Below are 19,704 nucleotides of genomic sequence, written 5' to 3'. Positions count from 1 at the left end.
GAGATTAAGAAATCGCCGTATAGACTGTTTGAACAAGAGTGACGTCATGATGGTTTGCGAGGCTTGTGGAAAGGAATTTGCTGATTTCGAAATCGACAGCGAGGGGGCCAGACCTGCTTGTCCCCAGTGCAAGGGCCCGTTGGAAAGGGAAAGGGAGATACCAAGTGCCCAAGGGGGTACATCGTCACGTGCGGACAGCGACCACAGCAAGGAACAAGATGACGTAGGAAGTGGCAGTGGTGCCAACCAATTCCAGCTTATCCTCCAGATGCTCCAAGGGATGCGTACCGACTCCGAGAGGTTGCAAGCCAACATGCAAGAAATGCAAACCGAGATGCAAGCCAACATGCAAGAAATGCAAACCGAGATGCAAGCCAACATGCAAGAAATGCAAACCGAGATGCAAGCCAACATCCAGGGGTTGGAGACTAGGATGCAGACCGACGTACGAGGGATGGAAGAACGCCTCCAAGGGACAGTTCGCGCCTCCGGAGAAGAAGTGACGCAACAGCTCCTTCAGACGATCCAAGAATCCGAGGCTCGAATCGAATCCAGGATCGCCAGGACCGACTTTCGCCTCAATGAACAGGAAGCCAAGGTGGCAACACTGGCGCAGAGCGTAAGTGAGCAGGAAGGAGCTTTGCAACACATCGGCCAACAATGTGCACAGCTGGAGTCAGCCTGTAATCGGAGCAACGATGCCCTCGAGCGACAGGTACGGCGAGCAGCGAGTCTAGCGGAAGGGAATTCCGAAAAAATAAAGGAAATAGAGGACAAACTGGAACGACTAAACGTAGCCGACGTTCCGGGATCATCGCGAGAGGCGGCAGCCATGACGTCATCGCAGCCAGTTGCGGTCCCCTCGTCTTCAAGGCGCGCGAGTGACGCAAGACCGACTACGCTTGTCAACGGAGGAAGCGAAGTGGAACCTGGACTACATCTTCCATCGCCGCGACCGTTCGAAGCCCAAACTTCAAGCCGGGAAGATATACGATCTGAACCAGCAACAGCGAGGAGGGCTCTGTTCCCGCCTGAATATAAGAAACATTTCAAGAAGTTCTCCGGGGCCGACAGGATATTGCCGTCTGCCTTCATCGAGGAATTCGAAGCAACAGCCCGGGAGTTAGGACTTGCGGATGGGGAGCGATTACTCGTGCTGAAAGGCCTAATGCAAGATCGGGCAAAGAACTGGCTGGATCGGAATGAAAGACACTTTCATTCATACTCGGCGTTTAGGGAAGCGTTCCTGACACACTTTCAGCGCCCTATGCAAGTGGAAAGGATGCTCATCCAGCTGAGGAACGAGAGGTACGACAGGAACGGGGGACTTACTTTTTCGCAATATTTCTGGCGTAAGTTCAATGAGTTCCAAGCTCTCCAGCCACAGATGACCACGTCGGAGATAATTGCGGCCCTAATTTATCATTACCCGCAAGAGATAAGACGGCATCTCAACGGGGCGTGCGTTTTCGACGCAGAAGCCATGTCGCTCACGCTCGAGAACCTAAACCAGTGCGAAGAGGAACGCGAGAGGACGCGAAACGACAGATGGAACAAAAGGAGACGACCGGAGGACGAAGGAAGCCGAGGAAATAAGCATCCACGCGTTCATCTGGTCCAGCAAAGATACGGTGGGCAGCAACGCGCTCCAGGAGCCGAAGTTCGTCAGTTTCGGGATGATCCGCCTTCGCCACGACAGAGACGCCAGTATCGGGGACAGAGACGTCGAGGTGGTCAAACTCCTAGGTCGCCGGGTCACCATGGCAACAGCGGCGGCAGCAACTTTTACAACGGTCGAGTGAACAATGGTTATTATCAACGTCATCCCAACAGTAGACCGGAGAGCCCGCGTTCGGACAACGAGAACACAAGGCGCAGCCCGCCGAGGGTTCAAAGGAGCCCGACGCGAAACGCGAACGGGCCGAATCCCAGCAACACATCTCCACAGCCGGGTCCGTCAGGTCGTCAGCGCCGAAGGGAGGTATGGGATGGCGAAACATGGTTAAGCGACATCGCGCCATTTTAGAAGTATAAAATAACATTGCGCCATACCCAGAGTGTATAAAATGTATATTTATTATGTAAATTGGAGGTATCATTTATATCATGTGTTTTGTGTTATCGAACTGGTTGACTTTTCTTGTACAGTGTGTTAAAAAAATTGTAGTCAAAATTTCGTGCCACTGGGTAGTGAAAAATTTTATTCGCCTACAGAATTTTTTGATCGGAAGGAGGGCGAGATGTCACGGTATCTAGTGACATGTGAAACGCAGTTCGATATAAATTATTTTTTGTTTATTGAGTCATTTTATGCACAAACATGAAAGTGTGAGGTTTGATTTTATTTTTGTGAATAAACTTGTATCCGAGCCAGACGTCGGAAGTTGGGGACGGGTTTTTCTTGAGTGACAGCGGAACTGTCTTTTCGGCTTAGGACATGACATATTTGCACCAACTCGGAGATAAGGAAAGATTATTTTCGCCGCTACCGGGCTTGAGTCGCAGCAGGCGTTCGAACCCATGTTCACGGATGACCAGAGGCATCAGCTGGAGCCCAAGCCTGAAAGGATCCAGGACGCGTCGCCGACCGCGCCTTTCAAGACAATGGACAGAGGTCATTTCCATCCCCTGAGAAAGCGAAGCCAAGCCACCTTAGCGTGGGTTTCAACGGACGAATTTGAATCTCTCTTAAATACGCGGTGCTACCATCCCAGAGACAGTTTTTACCCGGATTTCACAGAGAGAGCATCTCCGCGCTACACTCTCGCGTGATCATTGTTTTGTGTCCGTGGACTTTGTTTCCTTACGTATCGTGAGCGAATTGCAGATAGAGTTACCAGTGTGCGCCTTATTTTGGTGAAGATTACGCGGTGATTTGTTTTTGCCAAGCGTGGACTACATAAGGATGGAGGGCTAAAGAAGATAGAGAAGGGAGCCCGTCGCTCCTCCTGACGCCTGCAACGACGCCGAAGCCAGTCAGCCAACGCCAAAGACGACACCAAAGCCAAACACTGCCCAAAGCCCGAAGGACGTTTTCAGAACGACGCCGATCGAAGCCCGCCACCAGAGAGAGAGATTGAAGGACGACTCCAGAACGACGCCGATTGAAGCCAGAGGGAGAGATTGAAGGACGACTCCAGAACGACGCTTCCAGAACGACGCCGAATCGAAGCCCGCCACCAGAGAGATTCCGAACCGGCGCGTGACCACGTACACCCGACGCTAGTGACGAGATGAACGCCCGAAGTACTAAGGAGGTGCAAGTACACCAGATCGTCGCAATTATTCTTCGTCGCGATCGACCTCGGAGGACAATTTCGCCACGAAGGAACCGTGTGCAAGTCCCGCGTCCAGGAGAGATGAATGACCACGCCATGTAGCAGAGTCTGGTACAGTATACTTCAGAGGGTCTCATGTACATGTAAACGTGCGTCGTTAGTATCAACACCGTACGGTTAACGCCGAAGTCTCACTTATTAGCAAAGTCACTCAGGAAACCCCGAAACTAATTCCCGCGTCTGATAATTTTTGGTATTGTTATAAAAAAGAGTTATTTCATGTTCAGATGTGCTAATTTAATTGTCTGCATTCAGCGTTAGAAGCTCCATTTCATTTCTTTAATATTTAGTGTAAATTGTCAAAGTGTGCTCCATTTTTTGTGTAACCGACCGCCCCGTCGCGCCATTTAATTTGTCGATAGTTGACTGATGAGTCCTGTTAATTGTGGAAAGCGTAGTTGTTTTTATTGCAAGGTCGTGTGCGTGAAATAGTATTATTTGTTGCATAGTGGTTTTTAAGGTAATTTTTGCTCGCGCCGACGATTGATTAGTGTATTCCGGCAGCTGGAGCCAATTAAGTTTTTGCATCACTATGTAATTGAGTAGTTGTTCTCATTGGACGAGAGAGGCTTGTGTGTAATACCCCCGTCCGAGCAACTTGTATATGTCGTGCTTACGACTCGATGCACACGTTCATTCGAACGAAAGATTTAACCACGCCGAGCCAATTGTCTTAGTTAACCGCTTTCCGAGGGCTGGCACTTAAGTTAATTTAAAAGAGCACAGGAGCTGGCAGACAAATGCCCTAAATTCACATAAAGGTTTAAAGATAAAACTGAATGATATGTTAGTGAGATCCATGATTTGTATCCATACTTCACATGTAAAAATACCTCATGTGTGTGAAAGAGAGATAGAGTGAATGTTGTGAGAGTGAGGAGGCTTTGTAAACAGTTGTTGATTGCAATATTTTTTTTGTTGTTACAATATATATTCACTTTTTACCGTTCGTCAGTGTTGTTATTTGACGTTTTTCAGGCACCAGATATTGTGCTATTAGGGTTTTATGAATGTTCGAATCTACATATCAAAGGTAAACAAAAGTGTAACATTTCAAGTTATTAATCTCCGCCTCGCAATAGTATGACAATAAACGACCGTCTCAGTACCGAACTTGATAATTGGACCGTGAGTCACGACCGGTTTCCCGTACACATAACGACGTTTGGCCCCGTGCGGGGGTATGATTGACACGTCATTTCGGGGACCGTGAGTGCACTCGTTACAATAATTGTCAGAGGATGGCGTGGGGGGAGGGGGAGCTAGAACGAGCGGAACGAATGCTTCAGCCTGGAGCTCTGGTCGCAGCTTTCACTACAGACTGCTGATTACACTGAGAAAGTTAATACTAAATCGGTGCTCATGGTGTAGTGGTTATCACATCCGCTTTACACGCGGAAGGTCCCAGGTTCGATCCCTGGTGAGCACATGGTTTTATTTGTCTCTTTTTGAAAGCGTCCGTGAATTAGGAAAATCAGACGAATCGCACAGTACGTTAATGCTGTTACTTTCACACTCAAATTTACGGTAAATATAACGCTTCAGCTCGTGGCATTGGCAGCCCCCAAGTTAAAACTGGAAGTGTCAAGTTTCAGTCGGTACATTAACGGCTTATGCTTATTCGCACATTTCGGCATTCAAACCTTAATAAACCTGGAATGCAATAGTTTTAATTGTATTTATTCGTTGAACTCCTATCCTTCAAAAACCAAACGCATCACCTCGTTCGCACTAGTCGAATAGTGTTAGTTAGCTTTGGCCATGTTTGCCACGGAACTGACGAGCAGCTCGAGAGAAGGCTCTTCTGACTTCCAACATTAGGGACTTCATTCGCACAGCATTTCGTGTGTTTCAATCGCCAGACATCCGTCGGAATGTAGTGTTACAATCCCGTTCCATTCGAGACTATGTGACGGAAAAGAAGAAACCCATACGTCATTGCAAATTGAGGGTTTTCTTTTAGAAAAGGAAAGTAGCTTTCTCACCAAGTTCCGAACACAACAGGGGCAAAAAATATCATCGAGTGGTTTGGTGTCAGCCTTGAACGAGAAAGGGGAGGGGGAGCAAGAGTACGGACAGTGAAACTGCTGTTTTAAACAACGTCATCTGTAAACAATTTTATGCCATACAGTACCTTACCTCAACAAGAAACAATTCAAACCTGCTCTCGAACTGTTGTTTTCTTTAAATAACATGTAGTTTCGTAAGAAGAGACCAAGCTCACTTAACGTGTTCTAGAGATTTTCGTTTCTTCCTTGCAAAAATAGGGAATCGTCGCACACAAATAGCTATTTTGTAAGACTTTACCATAATTCCTCCCATTGCCACGGTAAACTAAAGGATAAGACGAGAAGTAAAGTGGATGAATAAGAAGAGAAAAACCTATTCTCTCGAGCGGTTTAGGATTTGATACCCTATTGAGAAGTATTGCACAGTGGCTTGAGCCGAAATTTTAAACTGCAGTTCCAGTTCCGCTTAGCATATCATAATCATATTATTGACCCGTGCTAAGTGCCTTGGCCTATCTCCCTACTACCAGCCTCTCTCTTACGATCCCACCTAGAGGTGTGAAATTATTCAACCGGTAATAGGATGACGTGGGGTCAGCACGTCGAAACCCCAGAACCGTAATAGGAGACTTTCATGACCGGGTTACGATACTCACTCGTAGCTCACCAATTTCCTTACGATGGTGGGTAACCGCCGGTCAAATACACACGCCGAATCCCAGAGACTGAATCCAGGCGGACTCGAACGCATGCCGTGCCGCAATCGGAGTCCAAAGAACAGCGCACGGCTACGGAGGAGGGCATGTCATAATCATAAGTGGGTACAAATCAGACATGAAAAACTATTCTTGAGCCTGCTAAACTTGACGAAAACATTTGATTCTTCAAAAATATTAGGCATAATGATATCGCCAAAAACGTGTCAGTTGGGAGGAGCGATGGCCCTTATAGCTAGCTCCACCTGTGGATCCTCTGGCTCCTATTGACTGTTAATGTGCGAAAATCACACCAGAAGAGGTGCTCATGGTGTAGTGGTTATCACATCCGCCTAACAAGGTCCCAGGTTCGATCCGTGGTGAGCACAGGTTTTTATTTATCTAATCTCCCCATTATCCAACAAGTCAGTATGCTATGTGAAGCAAAAACTAACGAATCACGTACAACCTTAAGACTGTTATCTTTCAAATTTAATGGAATTTTACTCCTTGTTATCTGAGGAGAATAATAACTTTAAGAGTAACAGTGAATATGTTTTGGTTCGTTGCATAAAAACATGATAAAATGTATTTTTCAAACCTTCGGAGCACCGAAGCAAAGCTTCAATTAGGAGAAAATGTTACCAAGTGTCTATAGTTTCACTTTCCAAATATAAAGGCTCTGCGAATAAAGTTTGCGAAGGATTTCGCGTTTTGTAAATGCGGCCCGACTTTGAGTTGAAATAATTGTCAGAGGATGGCGAGGGGGGAGGGGGAGTTAGAACGAGCGGAACGAATGCTTCAGCCTGGATCTCTGGTCGCAGCTTTCACTACAGACTGCTGATTACACTGAGAAAGTTAATACTAAGTCGGTGCTCATGGTGTAGTGGTTATCACATCCGCTTTACACGCGGAAGGTCCCAGGTTCGATCCCTGGTGAGCACATGGTTTTATTTGTCTCTTTTTGAAAGCGTCCGTGAATTAGGAAAATCAGACGAATCGCACAGTACGTTAATGCTGTTACTTTCACACGCAAATTTACGGTAAATGTAACGCTTCAGTTCGTGGCATTGGCAGCCCCCAAGTTACAACTGGAAGTGTCAAGTTTCAGTCGGTACATTAACGGCTTATGCTTATTCGCACATCTCGGCGTGCAAACCTTAATAAACCTGGAATGCAATAGTTTTAATTGTATTTATTCGTTGAACTCCTATCCTTCAAAAACCAAACGCATCACCTCGTTCGCACAAGTCGAATAGTGTTAGTTAGCTTTGGCCATGTTTGCCACGGAACTGACGAGCAGCTCGCGAGAAGGCTCTTCTGACTTCCAACATTAGGGACTTCATTCGCACAGCATTTCGTGTGTTTCAATCGCCAGACAACCGTCGGAATGTAGTGTTACAATCCCGTTCCGTTCGAGACTATGTGACGGAAAAGAAGAAACCCATACGTCATTGCAAATTGAGGGTTTTCTTTTAGAAAAGGAAAGTAGCTTTCTCACCAAGTTCCGAACACAACAGGGGCAAAAAATATCATCGAGTGGTTTGGTGTCAGCCTTGAACGAGAAAGGGGAGGGGGAGCAAGAGTACGGACAGTGAAACTGTTGTTTTAAACAACGTCATCTGTAAACAATTTTATGCCATACAGTACCTTACCTCAACAAGAAACAATTCAAACCTGCTCTCGAACTGTTGTTTTCTTTAAATAACATGTAGTTTCGTAAGAAGAGACCAAGCTCACTTAACGTGTTCTAGAGATTTTCGTTTCTTCCTTGCAAAAATCGGGAATCGTCGCACACAAATAGCTATTTTGTAAGACGTTACCATAATTCCTCCCATTGCCACGGTAAACTAAAGGATAAGACGAGAAGTAAAGTGGATAAATAAGAAGAGAAAAACCTATTCTCTCGAGCGGTTTAGGATTTGATACCCTATTGAGAAGTATTGCACAGTGGCTTGAGCCGAAATTTTAAACTGCAGTTCCAGTTCCGCTTAGCATATCATAATCATATTATTGACCCGTGCTAAGTGCCTTGGCCTATCTTCCTACTACCAGCCTCTCTCTTACGATCCCACCTAGAGGTGTGAAATTATTCAACCGGTAATAGGATGACGTGGGGTCAGCACGTCGAAACCCCAGAGCCGTAATAGGAGACTTTTATGACCGGGTTACGATACTCACTCGTAGCTCACCAATTTCCTTACGATTGTGGGTAGCCGCCGGTCAAATACACACGCCGAATCCCAGAGATTGAACCCAGGCGGACTCGAACGCATGCCGTGCCGCAATCGGAGTCCAAAGAACAGCGCACGGCCACGGAGGAGGGCATATCATAATCATAAGTGGGTACAAATCAGACATGAAAAACTATTCTTGAGCCTGCTAAACTTGACGAAAACATTTGAGTCTTCAAAAATATTAGGCATAATGATATCGCCAAAAACGTGTCAGTTGGGAGGAGCGATGGCCCTTATAGCTAGCACCACCTGTGGATCCGCTGGCTCCTCTTGATTGTTGTAATGATGCGATCATTACTGGATCCTTTTTATGTTATAAATTGTTTATGTCTATGTATTCCTGTACGTTTGGGTTCTTGGCCGTTGGGGGAGCGGTAAGTTTCCAGTAACGGTTTAGGTCATTAGCGGGGCCTATAAATAGGAAGGGCAGGGGAGCAGTCGGCCTCAGATATTTGGCGGAGTACAGCAATGTAAGAGGTATCTTTTTCTCTAAGGGGAGCGGCTGGGCGAGCTTTCTTTCCTTACTATGTGAACCGACGGCGGGGACGTTAACTTTCTTTCTTTTAATACACACACTTGCTCTCTTCACATTATTCCAATAGTTCATTTCATGTGGGAAACCGGGTACACAACACACATACCTTCAGCCACCTTTTTTGGTACTGAAGGTTATATTTTTTTTCTACTCGTGGAGCCAGTGGCTACGCGAGTCTACACACTCTCTTCGGGAAGGGGGACAGGGTACACCGGAATGAAATTTTGCGAATAACGGCCAAGAATTAACTTCTGTAATTATAATATGAATAAACCTATATATATCTAAAAGGAAATGGGCGTTAAGTTGTAATTTGAAGAGGTACGTGTCTATTGCCTAAACTAGCATCCACAGAACTTCAGGTACTGCAAGTTTTGAACCTCGGGACATGGATTCAAAAATGTATGGTTGTGTATATTGTGTATGTTGCTGAGAATCAGCTTAAAAGCACAAAATATACCGTTACATACTGGGGGCTCAGAGTCGGGATATTTTTTTGTGAGAAGTACTGAAGGCATATGTTATTGCGAAGTGGAAAGAAAATCATAGAAGACAAAATGGCAATTCAAATAGACAGAGAGCTCATTAGCAAGTTGCTAGGTAATGCGAACTTGGAAGGAAGGCCTGAGGAAGATATTGTGGGGGAACTTCAGAGACTTTCTCTAAATGTTACACAAGGAACTTCGATAAGGACCGGCGAGGAAAAAATGAGCAAAATCTTGGAAAAAAGCAACATTAACATTCCGATCTTTAAGGGAAACGTCGGCGATGTAAGTTCACACGATTATTTGTACGAATTACGCAATTATCAGGAAATCATGGAAATTGGGGATACTTTTCTCTTAGATAGAATCTTGCCGCTTTCGTTGAAGGATATCGCTGCAGATTGGTTCAGATTTTCGAGACCGTTTGGCACTTTTAGGGAATTTGAGAAGGCGTTCTTGGAAGAATACTTTAGTGTCGATTATGATTCGGAAATAGCAAGGATCATTCAGAACAATTACCAGTCACCAGACCAGTCTCTTCTTGCATTTATTCGACACACCAGGAAGCTTTTCGCAATGAGGGAGAAACGGGGGACAGAAGACGAGATTATCCAGCATGTTTTGAAATTTTCCCACCCTAAATTCAGAACGCATCTGTACGATAGAACCTTTGCAACCTTGAAAGATCTGGAGATCCGCGCTATGGACATTCAAAAGAGATTGTATTCAGAAGCCCTGTACTATTGTCCAGAACTGAGGGACAACAGTTCGCCGCATCTGTCTGCCATGCCGACTTCAGCGAGTGGCACAAGGCAATTAGCAGCCACGAGGACAATGAACACTTTCGGCCGCGTGGGAACAGAAGTATCAATGAGTGCCATAAATCCGGGTCTTTTCAACCGCTTGAGCCTTTCCGGGAATATTGGAACCCCGTCGAGAGCAGAAGAACCGGCGAGGAGAAGAGGGTATGATGGTCAGCAGAAGGGCGCCACCTGTGCCGTCTCTGAAGATACCGTTAGACCAGAACAGATAACTCCGGTTCTTGCACACGTAGAAGGAAAGCAAAACAGAGGGAGGAATAGGGAAATACGCAACTGCAGAAATTTCACTTCTGGCGACAAAAAACCGTTAGTCACCTGTAAGGTTGAGGGAAAGGACTTCTCGCTATATTTGGATTCCGGTGCGTCTGTTGAGATCGCAAGAGAACTGAAAAAACAAGGAAATAAGATTAACAATAAATGTATTAATATTTCTTTGGCAGTAGGCTCTGTACAATCATGTGGGGAAATGTATCTTACTGTACATTTGAATGGGATGAAATTTAAGCATAAATTCGTCGTTCTGCGCAATTGTTTCACGGGATTTATCGCAGGTCGTGGGTTCATAAGGAAGGCCGGCATATCGCTACATTTGAAGCAGGGAGGCTACAGTTTTGAGAACAGTAACGTCATTCATTTATTTTCTGCGGAGAAGAGGGAAGTGGGAAAGAGGCTTCCGTTCTCGCAGCAGGGGAGAACGTCGACTGTGGAAGCTGAAGCTGGGCTAACCGCGACGATGACTGCGACGATGGAAAGAAATGAAACTGTTACTGAAGCAACCGCGACGATGGGAAATTGCAAACCACACCCCGAAACTGAGGACATGATTGACCGTGTCGAATGTTCGACTGACACTGTGCAGAAATCAGTTGCAGATTTCAGCGGTTTGTGTACTGCAGAAAGTGCGAAGCAAATGAGGAAGAAACAGAGGGAAAATTTGCTTCGGAACACAAAACTGCCCATGGTTCGTCTCTCTGAAAGTAAAGAAATGGAAGATTCTTCATTGTTGTCATTCTCTGCCACTGAGGGAAATGAAGAATACAATTCTGAGGAGCCACGTAGGCTTCTGGACACAGCCTCCCTCATTTCCGAGCAAATGAAAGACAAGTTTCTTGCTGACGTAGCGAGGGTTACAAGGAATGAGGAGGTGGAAGGAACGAAGAAGTACAAGGAAAAGGTGAAGACCCAGGCCAAATCTTCGTATTTCGACAACGAGGGAATTCTTAGGAGAAATTTGCCTACGGAAAAGTACAAAGAGAAGGGAAAAGGGAAAATATGGGCACCTACTTCTCTACGTTCGCAAATTCTCGTGTCGTTGCATGATAATGCATTCGCTTGTCATCCTGGGAGATTGAAAACGTTAGCGAAGGTTAGGGAACAATACACTTGGATAGGCCTAACTAAAGACGTTATCCAGTATTGTAAGTCGTGCCAGCCATGCTGCGTATTAAAAGATGACAGGAATAAGCAAGATTTCATGTCAAGTAAGGAGGAAACGAAATTCAGGATGGAAGAAGCCAAGAAGAAAGCTTGTGATAGGAAACGCCGCAAATGCACGTTTCAGATGGGGGATAAAGCTTGGCTTAAGGAACATCCTATCTCTGGTAAGGCCCGCAGAGTAACCAGTAAATTCTCGGGGAAGTCCTCTGGAACACACGCAATTGTGGAGCAAACTTCGGCAAATACTTTCAAAATGAAACACAGCGGGGACGGAAGAATATTGAGAGCCAACGGTGACCAGTTGAAGCCTTATTCTTCGCCACCTTGACTTTGCAAGGAAAGTAGCCGAATCCAATTCAGCAGAGAGAGCGCACGTAACTTCTGCAGGAGGAGCAAGACGAAGATATATCCCGGATGCGTTACAAGCTGAGAAACAGATTCTAGTCTAATTTCAAATGGGGATTTTTTGTAAATATTGTACATAGGGACTTATCTATCTTTTCTTTATTCTATCTTTCACTTATTTTCTCTATCACATACCTCATAACTCATACAGTACTCATACAAAAGTGTCGTTCCGCAGTCAATTTCATCGCGAAAGTAACGCAAAGTTAGTGCGTATTCTTTTACCGTGTAATTTCGTCGAGAAGTCGCAGTTCGGTGGCGAGTGAACGCAGTTCTAGCGCTGAGCATAGCAGTGACATCTTCAGATGTAGAGCCAGTTCGATCCATTCATGTGGAAACCGGTCGAAGCGGTGACTTCCAATCTGGGCAGGAGCGCAGAGCAGTGGCGTTGCCGGTAGTTGAACCAGCAGCCTTGGTGACTTGGATGGATTTCCAGGAGACTGTCTCTCATTGGTCCAGGAGGAAGGATGGAAGAGATGCTGCGTGGGTAAGAATCGACGTGGGTTAACCAGCTCCAGTTCTGAGGGAAGAACGCGGATCTCGAAGTACACTTATGGACAAAATTAGAGTGAACATTGACTGTCAGTGTCGTGTGATCTTCTATTGAAAGTGTGTTTGTAGTGAACAGAAACTGCGGACAAGTGCTTTGTGTATATTATTATTATTTTTCTGAGTTACAGAACTTTGATTTTTCTCTCTTCAGGAAGGGGGGACTATGTAATGATGCGATCATTACTGGATCCTTTTTATGTTATAAATTGTTTATGTGTATGTATTCCTGTACGTTTGGGTTCTTGGCCGTTGGGGGAGCGGTAAGTTTCCAGTAAAGGTTTAGGTCATTAGCGGGGCCTATAGATAGGAAGGGCAGGGGAGCATTCGGCCTCAGATATTTGGCGGAGTACAGCAATGTAAGAGGTATCTTTTTCTCTAAGGGGAGCGGCTGGGCGAGCTTTCTTTCCTTACTATGTGAACCGACGGCGGGGACGTTAACTTTCTTTCTTTTAATACACACACTTGCTCTCTTCACATTATTCCAATAGTTCATTTCATGTGGGAAACCGGGTACACAACACACATACCTTCAGCCACCTTTTTTGGTACTGAAGGTTATATTTTTTTTCTACTCGTGGAGCCAGTGGCTTCGCGAGTCTACACACTCTCTTCGGGAAGGGGGACAGGGTACACCGGAATGAAATTTTGCGAATAACGGCCAAGAATTAACTTCTGTAACTATAATATGAATAAACCTATATATATCTAAAAGGAAATGGGCGTTAAGTTGTAATTTGAAGAGGTACGTGTCTATTGCCTAAACTAGCATCCACAGACCTTCGGGTACTGCAAGTTTTGAACCTCGGGACTAGGATTCAAAAATGTACGGTTGTGTATATTGTGTATGTTGCTGAGAATCAGCTTAAAAGCACAAAATATACCGTTACACTGTTAATGTGCGAAAATCACACCAGAAGAGGTGCTCATGGTGTAGTGGTTATCACATCCGCCTAACACGCGGAAGGTCCCAGGTTCGATCCCTGGTGAGCACAGGTTTTTATTTATCTAATCTCCCCATTATCCAACAAGTCAGTGTGCTATGTGAAGCAAAAACTGACGAATCACGTACAACCTTAAGACTGTTATCTTTCAAATTTAATGGAATTTTACTCCTTGTTATCTGAGGAGAATAATAACTTTAAGAGTAACAGTGAATATGTTTTGGTTCGTTGCATAAAAACATGATAAAATGTATTTTTCAAACCTTCGGAGCACCGAAGCAAAGCTTCAATTAGGAGAAAATGTTACCAAGTGTCTATAGTTTCACTTTCCAAATATAAAGGCTCTGCGAATAAAGTTTGCCAAGGATTTCGCGTTTTGTAAATGCGGCCCGACTTTGAGATGAAATAATTGTCAGAGGATGGCGAGGGGGGAGGGGAAGTTAGAACGAGCGGAACGAATGCTTCAGCCTGGAGCTCTGGTCGCAGCTTTCACTACAGACTGCTGATTACACTGAGAAAGTTAATACTAAATCGGTGCTCATGGTGTAGTGGTTATCACATCCGCTTTACACGCGGAAGGTCCCAGTTTCGATCCCTGGTGAGCACATGGTTTTATTTGTCTCTTTTTGAAAGCGTCCGTGAATTAGGAAAATCAGACGAATCGCACAGTACGTTAATGCTGTTACTTTCACACTCAAATTTACGGTAAATGTAACGCTTCAGCTCGTGGCATTGGCAGCCCCCAAGTTACAACTCGAAGTGTCAAGTTTCAGTCGGTACATTAACGGCTTATGCTTATTCGCACATTTCGGCATGCAAACCTTAATAAACCTGGAATGCAATAGTTTTAATTGTATTTATTCGTTGAACTCCTATCCTTCAAAAACCAAACGCATCACCTCGTTCGCACTAGTCGAATAGTGTTAGTTAGCTTTGGCCATGTTTGCCACGGAACTGACGAGCAGCTCGCGAGAAGGCTCTTCTGACTTCCAACATTAGGGACTTCATTCGCACAGCATTTCGTGTGTTTCAATCGCCAGACATCCGTCGGAATGTAGTGTTACAATCCCGTTCCGTTCGAGACTATGTGACGGAAAAGAAGAAACCCATACGTCATTGCAAATTGAGGGTTTTCTTTTAGAAAAGGAAAGTAGCTTTCTCACCAAGTTCCGAACACAACAGGGGCAAAAAATATCATCGAGTGGTTTGGTGTCAGCCTTGAACGAGAAAGGGGAGGGGGAGCAAGAGTACGGACAGTGAAACTGCTGTTTTAAACAACGTCATCTGTAAACAATTTTATGCCATACAGTACCTTACCTCAACAAGAAACAATTCAAACCTGCTCTCGAACTGTTGTTTTCTTTAAATAACATGTAGTTTCGTAAGAAGAGACCAAGCTCACTTAACGTGTTCTAGAGATTTTCGTTTCTTCCTTGTAAAAATAGGGAATCGTCGCACACAAATAGCTATTTTGTAAGACTTTACCATAATTCCTCCCATTGCCACGGTAAACTAAAGGATAAGACGAGAAGTAAAGTGGATAAATAAGAAGAGAAAAACCTATTCTCTCGAGCGGTTTAGGATTTGATACCCTATTGAAAAGTATTGCACAGTGGCTTGAGCCGAAATTTTAAACTGCAGTTCCAGTTCCGCTTAGCATATCATAATCATATTATTGACCCGTGCTAAGTGCCTTGGCCTATCTTCCTACTACCAGCCTCTCTCTTACGATCCCACCTAGAGGTGTGAAATTATTCAACCGGTAATAGGATGACGTGGGGTCAGCACGTCGAAACCCCAGAGCCGTAATAGGAGACTTTTATGACCGGGTTACGATACTCACTCGTAGCTCACGAATTTCCTTACGATGGTGGGTAACCGCCGGTCAAATACACACGCCGAATCCCAGAGACTGAATCCAGGCGGACTCGAACGCATGCCGTGCCGCAATCGGAGTCCAAAGAACAGCGCACGGCCACGGAGGAGGGCATGTCATAATCATAAGTGGGTACAAATCAGACATGAAAAAGTATTCTTGAGCCTGCTAAACTTGACGAAAACATTTGATTCTTCAAAAATTTTAGGCATAATGATATCGCCAAAAACGTGTCAGTTGGGAGGAGCGATGGCCCTTATAGCTAGCACCACCTGTGGATCCGCTGGCTCCTATTGACTGTTAATGTGCGAAAATCACACCAGAAGAGGTGCTCATGGTGTAGTGGTTATCACATCCGCCTAACACGCGGAAGGTCCCAGGTTCGATCCCTGGTGAGCACAGGTTTTTATTTATCTAATCTTCCCATTATCCAACAAGTCAGTATGCTATGTGAAGCAAAAACTGACGAATCACGTACAACCTTAAGACTGTTATCTTTCAAATTTAATGGAATTTTACTCCTTGTTATCTGAGGAGAATAATAACTTTAAGAGTAACAGTGAATATGTTTTGGTTCGTTGTATTAAAACATGATAAAATAAATTTTTCAAACCTTCGGAGCACCGAAGCAAAGCTTCAATTAGGAGAAAATGTTACCAAGTGTCTATAGTTTCACTTTCCAAATATAAAGGCTCTGCGAATAAAGTTTGCCAAGGATTTCGCGTTTTGTAAATGCGGCCCGACTTTGAGATGAAATAATTGTCAGAGGATGGCGTGGGGGGAGGGGGAGTTAGAACGAGCGGAACGAATGCTTCAGCCTGGAGCTCTGGTCGCAGCTTTCACTACAGACTGCTGATTACACTGAGAAAGTTAATACTAAATCGGTGCTCATGGTGTAGTGGTTATCACATCCGCTTTACACGCGGAAGGTCCCAGGTTCAATCCCTGGTGAGCACATGGTTTTATTTGTCTCTTTTTGAAAGCGTCCGTGAATTAGGAAAATCAGACGAATCGCACAGTACGTTAATGCTGTTACTTTCACACGCAAATTTACGGTAAATGTATCGCTTCAGTTCGTGGCATTGGCAGCCCCCAAGTTACAACTGGAAGTGTCAAGTTTCAGTCGGTACATTAACGGCTTATGCTTATTCGCACATTTCGGCATTCAAACCTTAATAAACCTGGAATGCAATAGTTTTAATTGTATTTATTCGTTGAACTCCTATCCTTCAAAAACCAAACGCATCACCTCGTTCGCACAAGTCGAATAGTGTTAGTTAGCTTTGGCCATGTTTGCCACGGAACTGACGAGCAGCTCGCGAGAAGGCTCTTCTGACTTCCAACATTAGGGACTTCATTCGCACAGCATTTCGTGTGTTTCAATCGCCAGACATCCGTCGGAATGTAGTGTTACAATCCCGTTCCATTCGAGACTATGTGACGGAAAAGAAGAAACCCATACGTCATTGCAAATTGAGGGTTTTCTTTTAGAAAAGGAAAGTAGCTTTCTCACCAAGTTCCGAACACAACAGGGGCAAAAAATATCATCGAGTGGTTTGGTGTCAGCCTTGAACGAGAAAGGGGAGGGGGAGGGGGAGCAAGAGTACGGACAGTGAAACTGCTGTTTTAAACAACGTCATCTGTAAACAATTTTATGCCATACAGTACCTTACCTCAACAAGAAACAATTCAAACCTGCTCTCGAACTGTTGTTTTCTTTAAATAACATGTAGTTTCGTAAGAAGAGACCAAGCTCACTTAACGTGTTCTAGAGATTTTCGTTTCTTCCTTGCAAAAATAGGGAATCGTCGCACACAAATAGCTATTTTGTAAGACTTTACCATAATTCCTCCCATTGCCACGGTAAACTAAAGGATAAGACGAGAAGTAAAGTGGATAAATAAGAAGAGAAAAACCTATTCTCTCGAGCGGTTTAGGATTTGATACCCTATTGAAAAGTATTGCACAGTGGCTTGAGCCGAAATTTTAAACTGCAGTTCCAGTTCCGCTTAGCATATCATAATCATATTATTGACCCGTGCTAAGTGTCTTAGCCTATCTTCCTACTACCAGCCTCTCTCTTACGATCCCACCTAGAGGTGTGAAATTATTCAACCGGTAATAGGATGACGTGGGGTCAGCACGTCGAAACCCCGAGCCGTAATAGGAGACTTTTATGACCGGGTTACGATACTCACTCGTAGCTCACGAATTTCCTTACGATGGTGGGTAACCGCCGGTCAAATACACACGCCGAATCCCAGAGACTGAATCCAGGCGGACTCGAACGCATGCCGTGCCGCAATCGGAGTCCAAAGAACAGCGCACGGCCACGGAGGAGGGCATGTCATAATCATAAGTGGGTACAAATCAGACGTGAAAAAGTATTCTTGAGCCTGCTAAACTTGACGAAAACATTTGATTCTTCAAAAATATTAGGCATAATGATATCGCCAAAAACGTGTCAGTTGGGAGGAGCGATGGCCCTTATAGCTAGCTCCACCTGTGGATCCGCTGGCTCCTATTGACTGTTAATGTGCGAAAATCACACCAGCAGAGGTGCTCATGGTGTAGTAGTTATCACATCCGCCTAACACGTGGAAGGTCCCAGGTTCGATCCCTGGTGAGCACAGGTTTTTATTTATCTAATCTTCCCATTATCCAACAAGTCAGTATGCTATGTGAAGCAAAAACTGACGAATCACGTACAACCTTAAGACTGTTATCTTTCAAATTTAATGGAATTTTACTCCTTGTTATCTGAGGAGAATAATAACTTTAAGAGTAACAGTGAATATGTTTTGGTTCGTTGCATTAAAACATGATAAAATAAATTTTTCAAACCTTCGGAGCACCGAAGCAAAGCTTCAATTAGGAGAAAATGTTACCAAGTGTCTATAGTTTCACTTTCCAAATATAAAGGCTCTGCGAATAAAGTTTGCCAAGGATTTCGCGTTTTGTAAATGCGGCCCGACTTTGAGATGAAATAATTGTCAGAGGATGGCAAGGGGGGAGGGGGAGTTAGAACGAGCGGAACGAATGCTTCAGCCTGGAGCTCTGGTCGCAGCTTTCACTACAGACTGCTGATTACACTGAGAAAGTTAATACTAAATCGGTGCTCATGGTGTAGTGGTTATCACATCCGCTTTACACGCGGAAGGTCCCAGGTTCAATCCCTGGTGAGCACATGGTTTTATTTGTCTCTTTTTGAAAGCGTCCGTGAATTAGGAAAATCAGACGAATCGCACAGTACGTTAATGCTGTTACTTTCACACGCAAATTTACGGTAAATGTATCGCTTCAGTTCGTGGCATTGGCAGCCCCCAAGTTACAACTGGAAGTGTCAAGTTTCAGTCGGTACATTAACGGCTTATGCTTAATCGCACATTTCGGCATTCAAACCTTAATAAACCTGGAATGCAATAGTTTTAATTGTATTTATTCGTTGAACTCCTATCCTTCAAAAACCAAACGCATCACCTCGTTCGCACAAGTCGAATAGTGTTAGTTAGCTTTGGCCATGTTTGCCACGGAACTGACGAGCAGCTCGCGAGAAGGCTCTTCTGACTTCCAACATTAGGGACTTCATTCGCACAGCATTTCGTGTGTTTCAATCGCCAGACATCCGTCGGAATGTAGTGTTACAATCCCGTTCCATTCGAGACTATGTGACGGAAAAGAAGAAACCCATACGTCATTGCAAATTGAGGGTTTTCTTTTAGAAAAGGAAAGTAGCTTTCTCACCAAGTTCCGAACACAACAGGGGCAAAAAATATCATCGAGTGGTTTGGTGTCAGCCTTGAACGAGAAAGGGGAGGGGGAGGGGGAGCAAGAGTACGGACAGTGAAACTGCTGTTTTAAACAACGTCATCTGTAAACAATTTTATGCCATACAGTACCTTACCTCAACAAGAAACAATTCAAACCTGCTCTCGAACTGTTGTTTTCTTTAAATAACATGTAGTTTCGTAAGAAGAGACCAAGCTCACTTAACGTGTTCTAGAGATTTTCGTTTCTTCCTTGCAAAAATAGGGAATCGTCGCACACAAATAGCTATTTTGTAAGACGTTACCATAATTCCTCCCATTGCCACGGTAAACTAAAGGATAAGACGAGAAGTAAAGTGGATAAATAAGAAGAGAAAAACCTATTCTCTCGAGCGGTTTAGGATTTGATACCCTATTGAAAAGTATTGCACAGTGGCTTGAGCCGAAATTTTAAACTGCAGTTCCAGTTCCGCTTAGCATATCATAATCATATTATTGACCCGTGCTAAGTGCCTTAGCTTATCTTCCTACTACCAGCCTCTCTCTTACGATCCAACCTAGAGGTGTGAAATTATTCAACCGGTAATAGGATGACGTGGGTTCAGC

The 19,704-nt window shown here is 44.5% G+C and overlaps 1 protein-coding gene and 8 non-coding genes across 9 annotated transcripts in view; 8 read left to right on the top strand and 1 right to left on the bottom strand.

Moving 5' to 3' along the window:
- slf (C-type lectin domain-containing protein slf) overlaps nucleotides 1-19,704 on the bottom strand; it is a 159,544-nt gene that overhangs the window by 99,645 nt on the left and 40,195 nt on the right. The gene's annotated exons all lie outside the window — the stretch shown is intronic.
- TRNAV-UAC (transfer RNA valine (anticodon UAC)) lies at nucleotides 4,695-4,767 on the top strand. Its single transcript has one exon. It is a non-coding gene; the product is annotated as a tRNA-Val (tRNA).
- Nucleotides 6,915-6,987, top strand: TRNAV-UAC (transfer RNA valine (anticodon UAC)). The gene has a single exon. It is a non-coding gene; the product is annotated as a tRNA-Val (tRNA).
- Nucleotides 13,434-13,506, top strand: TRNAV-AAC (transfer RNA valine (anticodon AAC)). The gene has a single exon. It is a non-coding gene; the product is annotated as a tRNA-Val (tRNA).
- Nucleotides 13,990-14,062, top strand: TRNAV-UAC (transfer RNA valine (anticodon UAC)). The gene has a single exon. It is a non-coding gene; the product is annotated as a tRNA-Val (tRNA).
- On the top strand, nucleotides 15,660-15,732 carry TRNAV-AAC (transfer RNA valine (anticodon AAC)). The gene has a single exon. It is a non-coding gene; the product is annotated as a tRNA-Val (tRNA).
- On the top strand, nucleotides 16,216-16,288 carry TRNAV-UAC (transfer RNA valine (anticodon UAC)). Its single transcript has one exon. It is a non-coding gene; the product is annotated as a tRNA-Val (tRNA).
- On the top strand, nucleotides 17,891-17,963 carry TRNAV-AAC (transfer RNA valine (anticodon AAC)). Its single transcript has one exon. It is a non-coding gene; the product is annotated as a tRNA-Val (tRNA).
- TRNAV-UAC (transfer RNA valine (anticodon UAC)) lies at nucleotides 18,447-18,519 on the top strand. Its single transcript has one exon. It is a non-coding gene; the product is annotated as a tRNA-Val (tRNA).

The sequence above is a fragment of the Lepisma saccharinum genome, chromosome 26 (genome assembly GCF_977018435.1).
Source record: "Lepisma saccharinum chromosome 26, izLepSacc3.1, whole genome shotgun sequence".
NCBI lineage: Eukaryota > Metazoa > Arthropoda > Insecta > Zygentoma > Lepismatidae > Lepisma > Lepisma saccharinum.
This window is presented reverse-complemented; position numbering and strand designations above follow the sequence as displayed.